The sequence below is a fragment of the Ovis canadensis genome, chromosome 23, assembly GCF_042477335.2.
Source record: "Ovis canadensis isolate MfBH-ARS-UI-01 breed Bighorn chromosome 23, ARS-UI_OviCan_v2, whole genome shotgun sequence".
NCBI lineage: Eukaryota > Metazoa > Chordata > Mammalia > Artiodactyla > Bovidae > Ovis > Ovis canadensis.
In genome coordinates, this window is record NC_091267.1 from 33,135,162 (window position 1) to 33,156,140 (window position 20,979).

General features: G+C 57.0%; 1 protein-coding gene across 4 annotated transcripts in view; it reads left to right on the forward strand.

Moving 5' to 3' along the window:
* CELF4 (CUGBP Elav-like family member 4) overlaps positions 1-20,979 on the forward strand; it is a 315,739-nt gene that overhangs the window by 59,556 nt on the left and 235,204 nt on the right. The gene's annotated exons all lie outside the window — the stretch shown is intronic.

Below are 20,979 nucleotides of genomic sequence, written 5' to 3' on the forward strand. Positions count from 1 at the left end.
GAGACAGGAGAGGCCTCGAGGAGGCCCGCACAGGGACACTGGGGATGAGGTGGCCACTCTTGGGAACTGCAGGAGAGAAACGCAGCCGGTGATGACAAAATCTGAGCCTGGATAGGGCAGAATGGAGAGGAGATACCCACCTTGGCAACGACTTCAGAGGACATGAGGATGAAGGAGGAGGCAGCACTCCCTAGTTTCTGGCTTGAGATCCAGGAGAATGGGTCCAGGAGTGGGCAAAGGTTTGGTCATCTGATGCAAACAGCCAACTCATTGGAAAAGTCTCTGATGCTGGGAAAGACTGAGGACAGAAGGAGAAGAGGGTGTCAAAGATGAGATAGCTGGATGGCATCACCGGATGCAATGGACATGAACTTGGGCAAACTTCGGGAGATGGTGAGGGGCAGGGAGGCCTGGCATGCTGCAGTCCATGGGGTCGCAAAGAGTCAGACACGACTGGGCCACTGAACAACAACAATGAGCAAATTAATAGTCTCTCCTTTGCACAAGTTAAGCCCCAGGCATCACAAGCCCTCCAAGCAGCGATGCTCAGCAGATAGTGGTGTGTCTGGGAGATGGACACTGGGCCACCGTGGCTAAGGGTTGTGGGGGCGCTGCTGTGATTCCAGGTGAAAAAGGCAAAGGGGAGCGACAACCTGGTGTGAACCTAGATTGGCTCTCAGTCAGTTGCCTTCTCACCCCACAGTGAAGATTTAAAGTAATTTCTCCAGCGTCGAGACCTGAGAGGTGAAGAGACCACTGGCACCAAGCAGGCAAGGCTGAGAAATAAGTGCTGATCTTAGAGGAAATTGGAAGTCACGGAAGCTTTCAAAGCCAGGAAGTGACAGATCAGAAGCTGGCCGTAGGATGATAGCCGTGCTGGTCTGAGACAGACACTGGAGGCCAAGGGACAGATTAGGAGGATGTCGTTAACAGCCTGGACAAGAGAAGATGAGCGAGGAGACAGTGGACAAGAGCTCACAGGGAGAGATCTGAGATTTCTGTCCTTAGAAATATCTGTGTAAATGCTCCTTATCTAAGGGGGGTGGGGTGGGGTGAAGAAGAGGCCTCCTTCCCACCCGGAGCCCAGCTGTCATTCAGATGAGGGGAGGGGGTCTCAAGGACCTTGGCCAGGGTCCCCGGGAGCAGAGTAGGCCAACAACGTGCTCCATGAGGATCCAGGCCGGTGATTTGAGTCGTCCAGCGTGGCAAGGAAGGCAAGACATAGCAGCCAGGTTAGACCCAGAGCTGCCTCACTGCTGACTCTGACCGTCTGTAGTGTTTCTTCTCCCTGGCCCCTCATCCCCTGACCCTGAGACCGTCCATGCCTCACTCCTTTTATCTGTCACTTAGAAACTTCAGGGTGCCTGACCCTCCACCTCCTGGAAAGCAAGGAGCACTGGGGTGGCAGGAGCCCAGGAATTGGACATGTGCTCAGGGAGGAAGCAAAGTTTTCAAAGTTAGAAGGGCCGGGGAACACGAGACACTGGTTGTTTCCCCCATTTCCCAGGGAAGTGCCACGTGGTCCAGGCGCGCTGAGCGATCACGGTGTGCTGGGTGTCCGTCAGGGGCTGGGGAGTCCGAGCAGCAAAGGCAGGCGGGTGGGAGAGGGAATGGGACGTTCCAGCCCACCTGCGGCCCCAGCTCAAGTTCAGGGAGGTGGCCAAGGCCACGTGACCACATGAGACTGCCCCCGACGTCTCCCAACAACCGCCTCCCTCCCATCTGCCTCCAGGGGATGGCCCAAGTGGAGGTTGTGGATGTGTTCTGAGAAGTCACCCTGAGCCCAAGAGGATGGCTTGTCCTGGCCACAGCACTGGGCCCTTCCTGGAGGATCGGAGTGAAGAAAGCGGTCCTGAGAGAGAGTCTCACAAGGGACCCCTCCAATGGGCCAGCCAGGGGCTTGACCTCCACAGAGCAGGTCCGAGACTGCCCTGGCCTCCCGACACAGTGGGCTTTTTGGTCGGCTGTGTTTTCCCCAAACAAGCTCATACAATTAGTTTCTTCTTGTTTCCTAAATTATTTTTGCCACTGCTAATTATTTCACACTCCATATACAAGAGTTATTGGGGTGGGTAATGGGAAGCAAGGGATCGCTTCGTGGGAGCATCGCGGGCTCCAAGACATGCAGGCAACTTTGATTTGTTTTTCTGCTCAGCTGCCTGCCTGAGAGAAGGAACAGAGAATGCTGAAAGAACTGGGGGGGGGGGGGGGGGGCAGTGGGCGGGCAGGGGAGGGGAAGACACAGACGCGGGCTGAGGCTTTGGAAGGCACAGCGGGCCCACATACCGGGAGGGAACCCCTACCAACGGAGCCAGGGCCACTGCCTGGCTTATTCCAGGGCAGCAGAATCCAGAGGACACCCTTGCTCAGTGGCGTCACGAAAGGAACACGTGTGGGGCCTGGCACTGCACAGGGATCTTCACATCTGTTCCAACAGGCCTGTATCGAATCCATCGTACAAAATGGAAAGTGGGGCTCAGAGAGGTTAAGTAATTCACCTGAGATCACACAGCCAGGACACCGTAGAGCCCAGACAGGGACCCAGATCTGCCTGATACCAGAGCTTGTCATCTCTAACTGCCCTGCTCCCCTGCCTACTTCCAGGAGTCTCCTTGTCCTCCCCCCCGCCTCCCCCTGCCACCAGGGATGCTCCCTGGTGGTGGTGCTTCCCTGGGAGGAGAGCACTGACCTTAGATGGAAAAGGCTTGGCCCCACAGCCATCCCTGCCTGGTCCCCAAAAGCCCACAGTGCCTGTGCTCCATCCAAGAGAGAGGTACCCACGGCCACACACACCTTGGGGCAGCCTCTGTGATGGGGGTGTCCCTTTCAGCTTAGCTCTGATGAAGGGAGGTTTGAATTTTATGAAAGAAGATAAACCAGGAATCTAAGTGGGGAAACAGAACCAGAACACACAAGAGCTGTAGAAAGGAAGGGTGTGCGGAGCCCGGCTGCCTTCCCTGCACTCTGGGTCAGCCAGGCTGGCCTTCATCAGGCTCAAGCATCTTGGCCGGGTGAAGCCATCCAGACTGAAAGCTGGGGAGAGGATCCCAGTTCCTGCCAGGAGAGCTGGCTCCCTCCTCTCCTCGACCAGAAACCCGCAGACCCTCCCTCACCTCAGCAGGCTCAGCCCAGTGGCCCTTGGAGCCTGAGGACCATCGCCCCTGGGGGCCCCAGGCCTGGTGGTCACCAGCCTCCCTAGCAGCTCAGATCGGTCCTCTGAGGAGTCTCACACTGGCCAGATGCTGGGAGCTGGGACCCACTCTGTAGATGCTGCGTGACAGCCACACCCCCAGGCAATGCTCTGGTCCTGCCTCTGGGAGTCCACGTTTGCACACACACACACACGTGTGCACATGCCCATGCACGCACACACACACGCGCGCACACACACGTGCATGCACACACACGCCCACACACCCACACATGCACACACACGCACACATGCACACACGCACATGCACACACACACGATGAAAGCAGAACTGCCCGACTAAGCGAGGAAGCGAGTGCACCGTGCTCACCGGGACACGCTCCATCACTGGCCAGGATTGTATGGTCTACAGACGAGCAGACACTGCCCAGCACGCTGACCCCACACCCGGCACAGGCATCCTCATTTAGCCCTCAGCAGCCCAGAGAGGTGAGCGCTCTTAGTCACCCATTTTACAGGTGAGGAAACTGAGGCAGTTCCTAAGAAACCTGCCCTAAACCACCGCTAAGGTGGCAGAGCAAGCAGCGTGGGAGTCCCACTCAACATCCGCAAGGGGAAGGCCACAGAGGTCACCTGGTCCAGCCCCATAGCTCTCCTCATGAGCAAGGCCCCGGGCATCAACCCACTTTTTTGATTTCCAGCCCAGGGCTCTCTTAAGAGAGAGCTCTTTCAGGGGCTCCTCTCCCCTCCTCACCCGCCCCCACCCCTCCACCATGGGAGGTCTCTCAGCTTCAGCTGGAGAGGAGAGCTGAGCCCTGATGCAACCCATCCACCCTGGATGGGTGGGCAGGGCCAGGCAGGTCCAGGGTGAGCATGAAACCAGGTGTGTGGGACAGGGGCCTTGAAGGAAATGACCGATGTCCAAGTAACATTACTGCCATCTCCAGTGATGCCCCTGCCACACACACCACTCCCCACTGCTGCCCCGGGTAAGGGGACTAAGGAAGGCATTGTTGTGCCCATTTGATGGATGGAGAAACTGAGGCCCAGAGAGGTGAAGGGATTCACCAAGCCTTGGTGGCATAACTGACTTTGGGGGAGTGCTTTATCCTGGGCTGTGGGTCTCAGAAAACAGAAGTTAAGGGATGTGGGAGAGGTGACTTATGGACTAGGATTGTGGTACAGTGGTACAGCCCCTCAACACAGAACACAGAACAGGCTCTGCCAAAGGAAGGAGCAGCGCTTCTGCTGACAGAGCCGGGCTGGTGCAGCGTGCCATGATCCCTGCAGGCTCTGGGGGCCCCTCTGACTTTATTGGCTGGAGTGCTGGAACCTGAAATATGGCCAGTGATCACAGAGCTCGCTGGGCCTGCCCCAGACATTGAGAAACCTCAGGGGAAAGGTCTCCTGCCCTTTGGATGCAAGCACTCTCAGAACCGGTGCTGAGTGCACAGTCCTGGGCTGACCTTTGACAGAGGTGGGCGGGAAGCAGACAGTGCCTCCAGAATCGTGCCAGGGGAGCCAGGAGAGAGGGCACAGCAGCATCTGGCCTTGGGATGCACTCGTGTGGTTAAGTCCCAGCCCTGCCTCTTCCTCGGTAACAAGTGACCATAAACATCCTCTCTGAGCTCTCTGAGCTCAGGCTTGTCCTGGGGGAAAAAATCAAGAAGGCATTTAATCTCAGGGGTGTGGTGAAGCACCCGGCAGGACCTGGCCTTGTAAACTCCCCCCAGCTTTAGTGCCCACCCCTTCCTTGGCAATCTATGTGCAGACTTCAAGGGGGGCAGAGAACAAAACAGACCCCACTGCTGGGTGCCTGGCACAACCGCTGGAGTTCAGAATGGAGGGATTGGTGCTGCCTAGCGGGGTCAAGGAGGCCCACCCTGGCAGAGACAGGATGGTACCCAGGCCCTGGGTCATGAGTGGAACTCATCAGGCAGCCGTCCTTAGTGAGGCGAGACTGAGGATGCTAGGGATGGGCCAGACCTGCAGGAGTACCAGGGAGGCTAGGGTGGTGAAGGCAGGAATTAACACTGGAGAGGCTGGGAAGGGGGACTCTCACCGCAGTGCCCAGCAGTGGATGGAGGGCCCTGGCCAGGCTCAGACAGCCAAGAGCCCCTCCTCCCAGGCCACCGCACTATCTTCCAAGACTCCCTGTCCCACCTTTCCTGAGCGCTGATTACACCCTTTCTGCAAAATAAAGAACAGAAGGAAGAAAAGACGCGGAGCCCTCTCCTCTGAGTCCTCCCCCCATCCCGCTCTCCCCGCGTCCCTCCTCCCTCCCCGCCTCCCACCCGCTCCTGCTCTCCGTTGCTAAGTCGATGGTAGGTTTATTTGCGGCTGTCGGTTCCCAGCAGAAAAATTTCGTCTTGGAGAGCCGCCTAGATGGAAATGGCTTCAGTGCCGATTTCATGGAGAAGGTCTGTGCAGTAATTAGTGTTCATGAGGGAGGAATTGGACTGGCAGGCTCCCAAGAAAACTACTCCCCAAAAGTTAGCTCGAGTCCAGAGGGCTACATCAAATCCAATTCCAGAGTGTGCATCTCCGTCGCTATATATAGACCCGCGGACGGAAACAGCCAGCTCCGCGGCTCGCGGTTCAAGGGGGAACTGGCCGTGGGAGGCAGAGGTGGCCTTTGTCCCTGTAAGGCGGCGGGGGGTTGGGGAGGGGGGAGCGGATGTGCAAAGTCGAGGCCCCATGCGGCTACCCTGCTTCCTGCCCCAGCTTGGCAGGGAGACACCTGGAGATGAAGCGAAGGAAAGAAGGGGAAGGGAGGAGAGAGCAAGGCTGGGCTACCCCTGTGCGGCCCGACACGGGGTACCACCTCACTTCCAGTGCCTGCTGCCCCGCGGGCCTCACTCAGAGCAAGCTCGCTCCTGGCACTAGGGATGGCATGCCCCCTCCTGCCTCACCCCTCCGTCAAGGCCCAAGGAGGCATGCCTGCCTCCACAAGGGCGCCCTGCTCCCCCATGCTGTCCGCGGCGGTCCCTAGGTCACTGGGTGGCATGCCACCTTTCTCAGCTTCCTCCGTGTTCCTCTGTCCCAAGTTGGGTGTTGTCGCTGGGGTCTGTCTGGCATCCCATCTTCCTCTGCTGTCCTTGCCTCCCTCCCGAGGCCAGCCTGGGCAAAGAGCAGGTGGTGCCTGTGGACACTTAGGGAAAAAAATTGAGGGCCACAGGCCCCAGAGGTCTGCCAGGACCTGGGGGCTCAACCATGCTCACCTGGGCCTTCAGGGTGATGGAGGCACAGGGTGAAGCAGGATTAACACCCAGAACTCTGGAGTCGGCCTCCTAACTTCATTCCTAGAAGTTTGTCAGTAGGAATCTACAGTTCCTCCGGGATCTTACAGGCAGGGAAGCCGGGGTCCCCAGCAGGCTGGCGCCCTTGTCTGGTCTCTGATCCAAGTTCCAGGGCCCACCGAATCCTTACACACTTTGCACAGTGGGGCCTTTGCACCCAGGGTCTCCATCTGCATCCCTGCCCCTGTTCACCCCAGTCATGGACCAGCCTGACCTCTGGGCCACATGATAGCCCTGCTGGGGACCTCTGAGGCCAATTCCCCAGCATGCGTCTCCACCGCTATCTACAGACCCACAGATGAAAAGAGGCAATGCCCACTGGGAGCAGTGATATCAGACCCATTGCACAGCAAAGAAGACTGAGGTCCAGAGAGAGCTGGTGACTCGCTGGAGGCTTGGGTTTACCTATCCAGAGGTTGCTGGTCAGCATTCTGATGCAAAACCAGTGTCCACCCCCCACTGGGTGTGTAACGCAGGGGCAGGGTCCCCTGCTCAGTGGCAGAGGGACCACAGCTGCCAAGGGTTGAGGGTTGGGAAGTGAGCAGCCCAGCAGCCATTCCTTTAACCACCCCAAGGCTCCAACTCTCCTTCTGGGCCTCAGCTCCCCAAGCTGGCCTTCCAGACTATGGGGTTCGGACAGCTCAGCCAAGACAAAGCAAAGGTCTAAAGGACATTTCTAGGAAGCCAAGAGAACGGGGAACCTGAAGGTGCAAAGACTGAGGCATGGCAGCTGCTGAGTCAGCCCCGTGATGGAGGTGATAAGGTCAGGCCTCAGGCTGGTCCCACCTGGCATGGCTCACTGAGCCCCGGCACCCAGGCCCTCCTGAGGGCAGTGAGAACAGAAGGTAGAACCATGCCCGCCCCTAGGACACAGGAGCGGGTCAGGCCCGCACCTCCCCTTCCCCCGGCCCTGTCGGCCACCCCCTAGTCTCACAGGTGGGGGCTCGGTGCTGCATGACGTCGGTCCCCACCCTCTCACGTGAGTCTTCTCTCCCTGTTCCTTTCCACGTGCTGCCAAGTCCTGGCAACACTCCTGCGTCTGCAGACAGTCTGCTCCCTGCACGTTCTCTCTGGGACCTTTCACTCCCAGCACGCAGCCTCGGCCTGCTCACCCCTCCAGGGCAGCCCTCTCACAGGCTCACCCTCCAGGAGGCCGGGCGGCGGGCCTGAGCTGTTTCCCTCACTAACCAGCTGTGTGCTCTTGGGATGGGCGCCTCACCTTGACCTCCAAACATGTCCCTCTCCTGTAAAAGAACAGGTACACTGCCCGCTCTCTCACCTCCCCCATTCAGTTCAGTTCAGTTCAGTCGCTCAGTCATGTCCGACTTTGCAACCCCATGGACTTCAGCATGCCAGGCCTCCCTGTCCATCACCAACTCCTTGAGTTTACTCAAACTCATGTCCATTGAGTCAGTGATCCCATCCAACCATCTCATCCTCTGTCATCCCCTTCTCCTCCTCCCTTCAGTCTTTCCCAGCATCAGGGTCTTTTCCAATGAGTCAGCCCTTTGCATCAGGTGGCCTTTAAAGTATCGGAGTTTCAGCTTCAACATCAATCCTTCCAGTGAATATTCAGGACTGATTTCCTTTAGGATGGACTGGATTCAGGACTGATTCACTTACTGACAAATCCATCACATGCGCCAGAACCCGCTTTGTACCGGGACTGTGCTAATGCTGAGGACATAGCTCATGGGCAGGGATATCAGACCCATTTCACAGAAAAGCAGACTGAGGTCAGAGAGAGCTGGCGACTTGCTGGAGGCCGGGGTCCACCTATCGCAAGATTGTCTTTGGTCAGGATCCTAATATGAACCCAGGGCACTTGGTGCTTCCTGCTACTACACCTGCCGGGAGCAGGGCTCACCAGGGTCCACGGTGGGCAGGTCTGCCCTGCCATCGGAGAGCTCACAGGGCCCTCAGAGAACTCAGTGAGGAACACGATGTGTCCACCACCACCCTCTCCCCACCAGGGGGAAGGAGTCCATGCCCACCCTCGGGAGTGGGGGTGCCCACTCCTCCCCAGCTGCCGGGTCTTGCACCACTTCTGAGTGAGACACCCCCCACCCCGACTTCTTCTCCCCAACTCTCCCAGCCCACATTCCCAGGTCTTAACAATTCCTCTCACAAAAGAAACAATTGACACAGAGGTGCCTCTTCGGGGAAGCATGAAGCCAGCTCTTTGTCACCCAGGTCCCTGCCAGCTCATTACTGCCTCCCTGTCATTAGCATATTAGATCCATGAGGTAAACAACACACACTCACTTCCCAGACTGTCAATGCCAGCCATCAGTCACCCTGCCCCCGGCGAGCCGGCCTGTGCCGGGGCCGGAAGCACACGCGGGGTCCCCAGTCCCTGTGAGTGTCTACGCGGGGGACGCGCAGGTCCCACGCAAAGCCAGCAGACACCAGCAGACAGTATAAATGCCAAAGCTATTTTTCACACCATGGGGAATCTTTAGCATCACATCACAACTGCTGCTCCTGAAAATGGCAGCAATAGTAATCCTCCCCATTAATTGTTTGCCAGGCACTCTGCTGGACACCCACGACCCCAGCAGATAAGCGTCATCGTCCCCACTTCCCAGGGAGGGAACCTGAGGCCCGGGGGGCTACATGAACTGCCCGATCCCAGGGGGCTTCTAGAACAAGACAGAGGCTACTGTTGGAACCAGATCCTCAGCCCTCTCCCAGGATTCAGACATCCTGCTGATGGAAGCAGTCAGGCCACAGGGGTTAAATGGTTTTCCCAGAGGCAAACCCGGGGGTCAGATGTGACCGCTGTTTTGAGATGGAAAAAAAATGGCATATCGTGGTGGAGTCAGGGTGGGAATTGAATAGATGGACAGGAGAGAATAAGGTGTCCCAGTTGGGAGGCCAGAAAAGAAAGGAAGGAAGGAGGGAGGGTGGATGCTGGTGGTCGGGGGAGAGAGGGTGGGGAGAAAGAAGCAAGGAAAGGAAGGAAGGAAGGGAAAAGAAAAGAGAAGAGGAAAGGAAAGGAAGAATGGACAAGGGGGAAAGCCAAGGAAACGTGCTGGGAAGGTGTCTGGAGGAGCTCTGAAGGGGCCTTACCCTCAGAGGCTCTAAAAGCCCTACCCTCCAGTCTTCTAAACAACTCCAGAGGCCCCAGACCCACACCTCTGCCCACACATCTTCACCTTTGCACATGTGTGCTAAGCCGCTTCAGTTGTGTCCGACTCTGCGTGACCCCATGGACTGTGGCCCTCCAGGCTCCTCTCTGCATGGGATTCTCCAGGGAAGCATACTGGAGTGGATTGCCATTTCCTCCTCCAGGGCATCTTCCCGACCCAGGGATCAAACTCATGTCTCTCATGTCTCCTGCATTTGCAGGCGGGTTCTTTACTGCTAATACCACCACACAGAGCTCTTTCCTAGCATATCCTTTCCTGGAGGTCACTCTGGGTTCAAGACGCAGGAGGCCTTGCAGTGTTCCCCTACATGAGGGTCAGAGCCCATGGCTAAGGTCACAGATGCAACAGGTAGCCCGCCCAGCTCACAACCCAGCTCCACCACGGACCTGGCCACAAGACCTTGGGCAAGTCTTTCATCTTTGGGTGCCTCAGTTTCCTCATCTGTAAGATGGGGAGAATTGTATTACAGTATATAGTTACTATATTAAATGAGACAGTGCATGTAAAGCACTCAGAACAATGCCCAACATACAACCCCAAATCACCAAGTGTTTGCTGTTATCATTTGTGCCGCTGCTGAGCCCTACACAAACCTTGGTCGAGTGGGTATTCTTATTGCAGGCATGCCGCCTGGCCTTGCAAGTGTGTTTACCTGGCATGTCCTTTAAAGCAGGAAAGAAAGAGAGAAACAAGGAAGAAAGGGAGGAAGGGAGAAAGGGAAAAGAAAGGAGAAAACGAGGGAAGGGAGTATGTCTTTCATCATTTGGCAAATGATGGTCTATCCATAAATGGTCGTGGACGGAATGAACAAATGAGGTGTGAAGCAACTTTTGCTCCATCCACAGAGGATGGTACCCCGATCCCAGTCGCAGGGTTTGTTGAGTCTTGAGTACCAGTGAACCGATTAGTTAGTTCAATCTTCTTTCTTGGTGGATTCTGTGGGCGTGTGGGGTGGGGGTCATCCCAGCCTTGATGTTCACACACTGAAGCAAGCATCCCCGTCACATTTCCTGACTACTTCCTGGCCACAGCCCTCAGGTTAAATATTGCTAAATGCCTGTGCCTGAGCCTATTGTATTGATGTTGGGTGAGGCCCAAATCCCAGCTAGAAGAGTGGCTTAAGTGACCAGGATCATGAGGGAATAGCATCCTCCACCGAGAGCTGGACCATGGCCTGCCTGCACTGGGTGAGATTGTTTTTCTGCTTTTAAAAAGAAAATCACATTTTCCAAACATTGATCCTGTTAATATAGGACTCTTGGCTATTGGTCTTTTCAGAATAGCCTGTCTTGGATGCTGAGGTTGGAATTTCTTGGTTGGTGAGCTTCTATTTTTTTGTTGTTGTTCTTTAAGTGAATTAGGGCCTGTTAGGAAGGAGCCGGAGAGAAGAGGTGAGATTAATTCACCTCACCAGTGGATCCTGGGTGCCCATTTGCTATCAAAGCATGGTGGTGCACCCTCCCCCCCCCCCCCACCACAACTCTGAACAGTTCAGCTGCTCTGGTGAGGCCCGCATCCCAGGGCTTGTCACGGGTACAGTGGGAGAGACACAGCCCCAGGAGCTGCAGTCTAGCTGGGGAGACGGAGTTTCCCCAGATGAGAACAGTGGAAAGCTGTTCAACCTCACTCTTGCTTTCACGCTTCAGACACTTGGACGTGAAAGGGCCCATTGCAGGGAGGCTGTGGAGGGTTCTGATGGCCGGGGGTCTGGAAGGGGACCCAAGAGCAGGGAAGGCTGTCCGGGGGTGCGGGGAGGAGCAGGAACAAAGGCCCGGGTTGACACGGTCACCCGCTGCGGGGAGCGTGGTCAGGGTGACCCATGAGGGGACCAAGGGGCTCGTCAGCCCTCTGCCTGTCGAGTCTGACGCCCTCTCCTTCAGAGGAGAGAGGAGTCAGAGAGGTTGACCCCGCCCCACAGGACACCATGGGGGTAGAGAGCTGTCTGGGGTGGGTTGGGGGCCCGGGGCTTTGGGGTCACGCCAAGGAGAGATTCCTCTGCATGTGGAAAGGGATCCTATGGAGGAAGTGACCCCCACACACACCCCGCCATTTATCCTATCCAAAAACCAGGTAAAGCTCCAACAAGGGGAGTTCTATGCAGCTCAAAAAGCATTCACCTGGCTCCTCTGCGGGCACAGAACTTGCACACGCCCAGAACATACTGGGGACGCTGGGGGCTCAGTTCCAGTACCGTGTCATCCCCGCACCCTGGGGAGTCCCGTAGGTCAGCAGCATGGCCGAAGTCAGCCATCGAGGCTCTGCGTTTCCGGCCAAGCAGGCGAGGAGGGAGAGGCGCCCAAAGGCAGGCAGGCGTGGAGAGAGGCAGGCAGAGGACGAGGGGAGGCCAGGCCTGCCTCTCAGGTCAGTCAGACGGACTCGCTTTCGCAAGGGCCCTCCTCCGCATGCTTAGCGACTGGTGGGCTCACGGCAATGAGGCCCCCGCCACGTGGGGCTCAGAGAGCAGTGTGGCTTCCCACAGGTCCCACCTGGCTTCTCAGCAGGGGCACCCTGAACTGAGAAAATTCAAGAGCGGAAAGATCTAAGCCAGGTTCATTAGAAGTGGGCAGAGTTCAGTTTCTCAGCTCTATCTTGGTGTTTGGGGGAGGAACGGATACCCCACGTGCATCTCAGATCCAGCCTTGATGCTCAGATAGAGCTGTCTGTGGAGGTGCCCACCACCTGACTCTGACATTGGAGACGGCACTCGGTGGGTAGAGGGAGGTCGGGGGTCAGCAGTCCAGGGAGCCCCCAGAGAGCACAGCCATCTCTCCCTGGGTCCTCAGAGGAAGAGAAAGACATTATCCCTGAGCCCCTTATCCCAAATCCCGGCCATGGAGGGGAGGACATCTTGCATCAGGGCCCCCAGGGTCCCCACTCACACTTCCTGACACCCTGCCCAGGGGCTCAGGAGGGAAAGGCAGGATCTGAGCCTCAAGCCAGGTCTCTGTCCCATTACTGGAGGGGTCACACAGGCTCCCCCTGCTTGTCAGACGCTGATAAAACCCCAGACTGCTCTGAGGTGTAAGAAGCATGTGCTCACAGGCATGACAGCAGGGCAGAGAGTTAAAAACGCCCTGCAAGACCAAAGGGGAAATTGGTGCACCCCGGGCCCACTGGGCATTGCCAGCCCAGAGCAGGGGCACAGGGGCAGCCCTTTGACTGTGGGAGCAAAACCCAGTGCACGTTTCATGAAGCAGGTTGGACTTGACTCGAGGGCTGGGCCTTAGAAAGGCTGACGGACATCTTCCCTGGGCCAGTCCCCAACCCCTGAGCCTTGCGGGCCCATCAACTCCAGCCACAGACCGAGAACTCTTTGCTGAGAAAGGGGAGAGGCCATCAATACGTCATGTCCTCTCCTTGTCCTTTTTCACAGTGCCATAAAGATGTTGCAGCAGACACCAGACGTGTAATTCCCCGGCGCTGAGAGCGTAAACAAGGGTTACTGGCAGGGACAGGCACTTGGCAAAGGCCTGCCCGCTGGGCCTTCATCCTCCAAGGTCCACAGCCAGTTAGGTCCTTGGGTCTGAACTCACTGGGCCTGGCCGAGTGCCCCCAAGAAGAGAGAGAGGGCTGGTCCCATCCCCTGGGGCTTCCCAGTCTAGGTCGGGGGAGGTCCCACAGCCCCGTGCTCACATGCACCTTGTGGCCGCAGAGGGCAGAAGGGCTGAGACGGTCATGGGGAGCCAGGCCCAGACCCACACATCACACCACCCGCTTAGCTCTGAGAAACGCTTGAACTCGGAACTCATCTGAGTTCAAACTCCTCTGCAGTTTCTAGTGTAAAAAGAGAGTTGATGCAGGAGGGCAGTGCTGAGCCCGGAAGCAGGCTGTGGGCCTTGGGTGGGGTTTCAGTGCTGGAGGGCCCTGCAGAAGGGAGCAGGCTACCCCTGACTCACTGGCTGAGGGCACCATCCACCTCCCCCGCCTGCCGGTCGCCCCATCGTCTCCACCCCCCAGGCCTCCTCGGAGGAAGATGGATGGCTCCTGCCATTTCTGGGGGTGTCCAAGCTAGCGGGTTGGGGGAGAGTCCCATCTAAGACCCGTTCCACACAGTTTCTCCTGCAGTCAGCCATCTCCCCAGTCTCACCCAGCCAGGCCCGGAGTGGGGTTTAGTAACCACGTCATTCAGTGATGTCTGTCACTGCAGGGAGAAGGGGACACTGGAGTCGGCAGCTCCTAGAGCACGCTATTTCCCCATGGACGGACACACATAAATGTGAGAGAGACAAAGATGTGTCTCCTAACTGCCAAATGAGAGGGGCTGCTGCTAAGGGCTTTAAGAGGTGTTGGTGTAGTCAAGGAAGGCTTCCTGGAGGAGGGGAGGCTTAGTCACTCCTAGAAGGACAAGTGAGCTCCAAAGGAGGGAGGCATGGAGGAGGCAGCAGGGGTAAGGGTGGGGTTCTAAGGCTCAGGTTTCCCCTGATAGAGGTGGAGAGGCAAGAGAGTCATGATGTGGGAGGACGGTCATCATCCCTCTCTTATGGAGAGAAGAGAACATCAGAACTCCCCGGGGGAAGGGGGAGGGAGGGAGCAAGGTCCAGATGGAATGACTTGAGGAAACTGGAATGGACAGGCCAGGTCCTGGGGAGATGGCAGAAGGGGCCAGCCCGTGGCTGGGCACTGGGAAATAGAGGCAGAGACTGTGGCAGGGTCAGCCCCATGGTTTCTTTCTCTGCCTGTTACCAGGAGCTCACAGACTCTCAAGGCACCCACAGATTAGAGGGGCAGACGAGGCTCACCCTTGGGGCAAGCCATGAGCAGTGGTCAAGGGTGCAGTCGCAGAGGAATCCACAGAAGGTGGGGCCGGGAGGCGGAGGTAGGCTCTCAGGACACAAGCGGTGGGTCTTGAAGAAGGTGCAGACCTGGGGCAGGACCAGAGCTGGGGGACATTCCCAGGGGCAGAGTGTGTATGTGAGGACTGGCCCTGCAGGTGGCTGTCCCACACGCGCGAAGGGGGCATCTGACCCAGGAGGTACGCGGGAGGCAGTTCTTGCCCACCCAGAGCAGGGGGCGCAGGGACTGGATGGAGGGACAGACCTGCTCCCAGAACGCCAGTAACCCTCTTTCCAGGGAAGCTGGAAGACATTCTCTCTCCCTCTCGCTCTATCCACCCCCAGACAGTCTGCCTCGATTTCGCAGCGGGGGGGGGGAGCGGGGGGGGGGGGGGGGCGGGGCACGTCTGTTTTGTGAACAACATTGGGGAGGAGAATCACCAAGGAAGGATGCTCTGAGGGTGGGGTTTCAGGCACCAAGGCAGGTGGATGCGTGGAGATTCCAGGCAGAGAAAAGTCACTCCCAACAGGGAGCCCCTCCTTGACCCTTGGGTCTGCCTGGTTGGTGGGTGAGTTTCAGGCTCCCATCCTGGTCCCTGGCCCCTCCCACAGGCTGCTTCCCCTCGCTTCCTCCAGGCCAGCCACGTGCAGGACCTGAGGATCTGATGTTTTATTAAAGTCCAGATCTTCCTATTCCAGGGCCACCTTCCTCTGGCTAATTCTGTAATTCAATTAGTGGGAAGCCAAGGCCCGGCTGGGGTGGGAGGAGGTGCGCCTCGGGAGTGTGCCCTTCCGCAGTGATTACACCCCAGGCAGGCTTCAGCCCTGTTCGGATTTGGGCAGGAAATTGTACTTCCTTCACTTCACAATGACAAGGCCTTTTATCCCCGCACACGGGGGCTTTGTAAATGACTGCCATCTCCGTGCAATTAATTCTGCGGCGCTGTGTTTTTCCCTCACGTGGGAGAGGACCCCCCCCCTCGCCCAAAGCCCGCCCCCCCCCCCAACCCCGCCCAGCTTCTCAGGAATCAGCTGCGCCCTTGCACCGTCAGCGCCGGCTGCCCCACTGGCGCCGGCGTCTGCCACCCTCCTGAGCTGCCAACGCCCACTCCTCCCGGGGGGCCACACCCTTCTCCTCCTCCGCCCTCAGTGCTTCCTGCTCTCTCTGCAGAGCCCCAAACCCTCAGTCGTGTACCCTCACCCTTCTCAGTTCTCTTCAGGCTAGAGGCTCAGCATCCCTGTAGAAGAGGCTGTCTCTGCCCATCTCGGAGTTGACAGTCTCTTCAAAGATAGGGGACAGGAGGCTGCTAGACAGAAGGACGAGCAAGTAAGGACGGTGAGAGGGAAAAGGTCGGAAGGCCGCATGAGGAAATGTGAGGGGGGACCCACGTCCAGCACACACGGGGTAGAACCCGGAGCAGCAGAGGAGAGGCAGGTCTCAGGGGGGCCGGTCGGGTCCTCCTCGTGCAGGGCCAGGCAATCAGCAGCGTATGGCAGCACTGGGCGTGACTTTTCTGCAAGTATGACATTTGCCTGCCCCCACGCCCACCCTGAAGAATTCCCGAGGCTGCTCCCACCCCACTAGGCTGCAGTTCTATTCCGCTCACTCCCATGTTCAGGAGGCGGCGGCTAGAAAGTGCTGATCCTGAAGGGTGGGAGAGTCAGGTGATGAGCTGGAGCTGGGACAAACATCGCACACTGGGGGATGGAGAAGATGGGGGCTGAGGGGTGAGGAGGTCAGACCTCATCCGGAGGTTCTGAGTCACTCCCGCAACTTTTCACCTCAGATCCCGCCATCAGCACCAAGCATCGGGTTGGGTCTCAGATAAACTGGAAAGCAGGACAGGTATGGGGGGAGGGAGGCCTCTACGCTCTAGCATGGAGTCTATCCTCACCCCAGCCCAGATACCTTCTGGGACTTGGGGGCCACAGGACCCAAACGCATACCACACACAGCTTGCTGGGCGGAGAGAATCTGCTTTGAGTCCCAGAGCTGAGAGGAGGCTTTGACCCAGGGCCATTGCAGGACCCACCAAAATAATGTCCCTCATGAAGAACCTGCCAGGAGACTAACATCCAGAGAACTTTGTCCATCTCCTCAGAACAGGTCCTGCATCCTGTCTGGCTCACCCATTTCTACCCACCTCCTTTGCACTCCATCTTCCTCTTTAGCAAAGTTTATTTTCTTTAAAGTTAATTATATAAGTGACATTATGAATACATTCTGGGTCTAAATGTGTCAAACAAAACAAAAAACGTTGAAGTCATGAGAGACACCCCGCTACCCGCTTCGTCCCTGTTTTCAGCTTGGCAGGAGTCCTCGCAGGCCTTGTGCTATGGTGTAGGCACAGGTTTGGGAGCCTGTGGGAGTCGTGGAGATGTCTCTGGTGTACACACGTGGCGTCCGCTACTGTGCAGCTTGCTTCTCCCATCTGACAGCGCGCCTTTCCACACTGGACGTTTAGATCCATTTCGTCTTATTGACTGTTGCAGAGTATTCCATCGTTTAAACATAAAAGCATTATGGCACTGAGAAATCTTTAGATGGTTTTCAATTTTATTGTTTCTCCAAACAACCACAGGGGATCCGTGTTCCCTCTGCTGTGAGCACAAGGATACAGGCAGGGTCAGGCTTGGGAAGGGAAGTGTTGGGCCTGAAGGCAAGGAGAGATGTCTGTGCCACCAGCCCCATCCCCAGTGGGGGACTCTCCATCGTCAGACCTTCTCAGCCTTGAGGTGCAGAGCCTGGTACAAGCCTCACTCTCCCCTCCACCCACCAGTCTTAGATCAGAAGGAGGCTGTTTCCCTGAAAGAACCCCATTTCCCAACTAGACTGAGCATTCCCAAGGGGTCTCACAGGGCGTGTCTCTGGGGATACCTTGGATTCTTACAGGAGGCAAGTCTGGGAGATTTAGTGACTCCCCTCACAGCTTGAAGTCCCCTACTCAATTTCCTGGGAGAAGTGGTGATGAGGACAGGAAGTCACAGTTAGTTCAGCGAATGTCCAGGGGGATGGCTTGGGACCACCCTCTCCCCCGGCCACCGTGGGCCCCCACTCTGACCCCTGCCCAGGCCCACTGCACTCTGCAGCATCCTGCGAAGGCAGACTCCCCTCCTGAAGCCCCATCTCCACCAAGCGGCCGCTCCTGAGGTTCTGCCCCTAGCAAGGGAGCCAACGTGGTCCCTTCAAGCACCTGCAGCCAGCAGTTAATACCTGCATGTCCATCTCTGAGTTTTTTATAGAGCTGTAGTGAGATGGTTCTCCCAAGAGGAGACTATCAGATGTGGCAGCTGGCTGGCCGAAGAGATGGTTTGAGCAGGCCGGGTGGGTGGGCACCAGTTGGCCCCCGTGTAAGACTGGTCCGTCCTCATGGAGGTGCAGAGGGCCAGGAGGGACTCTGCCTCTCTGAGTCCCGGCTCCCATCTGCCAGAGTGACTGTGTTGACACCGCACTCTGCGATCAGAGAGCTCTGCAGAGGTTGTTAACGCTCGCTTGTTGTTTAGTAGTTCTCTCCACCAGCCTCTGAAGGGAGTTAGAAGACAACTGGGACTCAAGAGAGAGGAACCAGTAAGTGAGCCTAGCGGGGCACAGCTTCTGTCTATGCACATCAGTCTTGTCAGGAGATGATGTGCTGGGGATGAGAGCAGGACCATGACGATAACCACGCTGTCAAGGGCCTGAGCAGATGGGCTCAAGGAGGCCTTGGGAACAAAAGTCTTCCTGCCCAGGCCACCCATCAGCTCTCACATGCAACCTCTGTCCGCCCCACCCCCATTATGGAAGTCCATTTTGGCTCCAGGTCTTCAGGGCCTTGATCAGCTCCTGGCACCACTCCCAAGTCCCCCCGCCCTCTAGCACCCCCAAAGTAGCCGAGATGTTCAGGATTCAATGCTCTCAACAGATGTGCACTGAGCTCCTGGCCCCTTTCTGGGAACTGAGAACCAAGCAGGATCAGAACAATCAGGTTCTGACCTCATCTGAGCCGGGGAGACACTAATCAAGGAGCAAACAAACAATATTAATATTTCGGGGTGAGGGCTGCCAAAGAGAAGCGCCAACAGGATGAGGGGTCAGGAGCAAGTATGTGTCCTGGGGGGTGAGGGGTGCTGCGTTCTGTGAGGCTGTCAGGAGAGACATCCTTGAAGAGGTCACATGTGAGCAAAACCCGAGGGGAAGGAAGGAGACGGCCATCCAGACAGCAGACGGGCTCCTTCTGGGCAGAAGGAACCACTGGTGCAAAGGTCCGGGGGCACAGTGCTCCTGGCAGGGCGGAGAGGCAGGAGAAAGACAGGCGAGTAAGCAGAGGAGAAAGGGGAGAAGGTGAAGTCAGGAGGTGGAGACGACAGGGGAGGTCACGCAGGACCTGAGGGTCCCTCACAGATTCTGCTTCACAACAGAGCAGTGAGCTCTCTCTCTAAAAAAAAAAAACAACTGTGCAAAAATTCCTGGAAGCTGGACAAAAGCAACAGATTCTTTTTTTTTTTCTTTTTCTTTTTTCTTTCTGGAAGCCTTTCCTTGTCACCCTGGGCCACACACACAATGTGGCCATTTCCTCTCCTTCCCCCTCCTCCCTTTCCTCTCCTGCCTCCCTCCTCCTCCTCGAAACCTGCCCCTGACCTTGTCCTGAGCTGGCTTGCCGGCTTGCAGCGAGACAGCGGCCGCCTCCCGGCTGCAGGCAGGCACGGGCGGAGGACAAGGCCAGCGAGGGGACAAGAGGAAAGAGGCCCCGGGAGAGGCAGGCAACAGCACGAGGGCCGACGTCACGGGGGCCTCTGACCGCTATTCATTTCAGTCCCCATGTGTCTCCATCAATAACCGTCTGCCGACCAGGGACGGGAACGGGGAGCGGGGAGGAGGGGTGAACCAGAGTCTGGCTGGGGAGGGATGAGATGCAGTGGACAGAGGCTCCGTGGTACTCACAGCTCCTCCCAGCCCCAGACAGACAGGAGGAGGAGGATGGGAAGGCGGAGAGCCCCTGGGAGTACAGAGATCTGTCTCCCCGCTTTCTTCTCCCCATCTCTGTGTCTCCCTCACACACACAGTTCCTTCCATCTCTTCTCTGAAGCTAGGAGGGAAGGGAAGCAGGACCAGTTTTTGAAATGGAAGAGGAGGACACCCATGTGTGAAGTTGCTTCAGTTGTGTCCGACTCTTTGCAACCCCATGGACTATAGCCCACCAGGCTCCTCTGTCCATGGGATTTCCCAGGCAGGAATACTGGAGTGGGTTGTCATTTCCTTCTCCAGAAGATCTTCCCGACCCAGGGCTCGAACCCACGTCTCTTGCATCTCCTGCATTGGCAGGCGGGTTCTTTACCACTAGCACCACGTGGGAAGTGAGGTTTTTACCGGATGATAGAGAAGTCAGGAACTGCAGAGAACTCTGGGAACACTTTATGCCCTGAGGCTCCTACAAGCCTCCTACAAGAGAGCCTGGGTTGCTGGACATGCCACAGAAATTGGCACAGGGACACTCAGGAAATAATTGATAAATGGCCATGAGACTGACCACCGTCTTAAGCTGTGGGCAGTTAAGAAGGGAGGCTGACTTAAACTGGACCAGACCAGTCAAGGTGGCTGCCTGGAGGAGGTGGACCTTGACCAGACTCTTGAAAGATGGATGGGATTGGGAGATGTGAAAATGCAGAGAGTGTGAGAAGACTGTGAGAGCAAAGGAAAGGTGGGGACAGTGGTGAACTCAGATGGTTGGGAGGTCAGATCATGGGGAAGAGAGTGAAGTATGGGAAAGAAAGAAGAGAGTGAAACAGAGATGGTGGCCAGTCTGCAGGGTGCCTTCTCTGGGGCCGCGAGTGACTTTGCAAAGTTTGAGGCCTCTGAGCTCCATGAAACTCAAGCCTGCTGTTGGCTGAAGTTGACTTTTTGACCTTCCCTAAGACCCTAGGTGCCCTAAGACACCCTCAGCCACGTTTGCAGGCACAGGAAGAAGCCTTGACACTGAGAAATTTGAGGGAACTCCCCAAAGACTCTCCCATCCACAGGCATTCTCTTTGCCTTGTCGCTGGGCCTGAAGGACCAGCATTAAAAAGTCACCCCTTGAGTAGGGCATGGTGCTCTGTAAAATCTAGATTTCCTGGTAAGGCGCTGTCAGAATCATGCAAGGGGAAAACTCAATGGGACTTTGCAGACCCTTCAGTCAACTCCCTCTGTTCACATGAGGGGAGACTGAGGCAGGGCAGGGCGCTGCTGCAGTCCCCCAGGGAATTAGAGACAGGGGCGTCTGGTCTCCAAGCCCTCCAGGAGGGGTGTGAAGATAGCACTGCAGATGCAACAACCGACTGGGGTGGCAGACACATGGACAGCCCCATTCACTTCGTTATGAACAGCCTGGCCTGGGGTCCTCCTTACAGATGGAGCCTTGATTTGAAAGGCCTGGAAGGTCCCTGCCTCATCCCTCCTCAGGGGGCCAGAACAGGAGGAGTTCATGATCAAGAGTGACCAGAGGTGCTGGGGGTGTGGGGTAGACGCTGCCCCTTTCTGGGAGGTATGGGGCTGGAGCTGAAATAGCAGAGCACCCAGATGGAGGCAGGCAGGCCCCCCCAGGGGCGCTGGGTCCGTAAGAGACCCGCGGGGACAGGGGGCGTGGCAG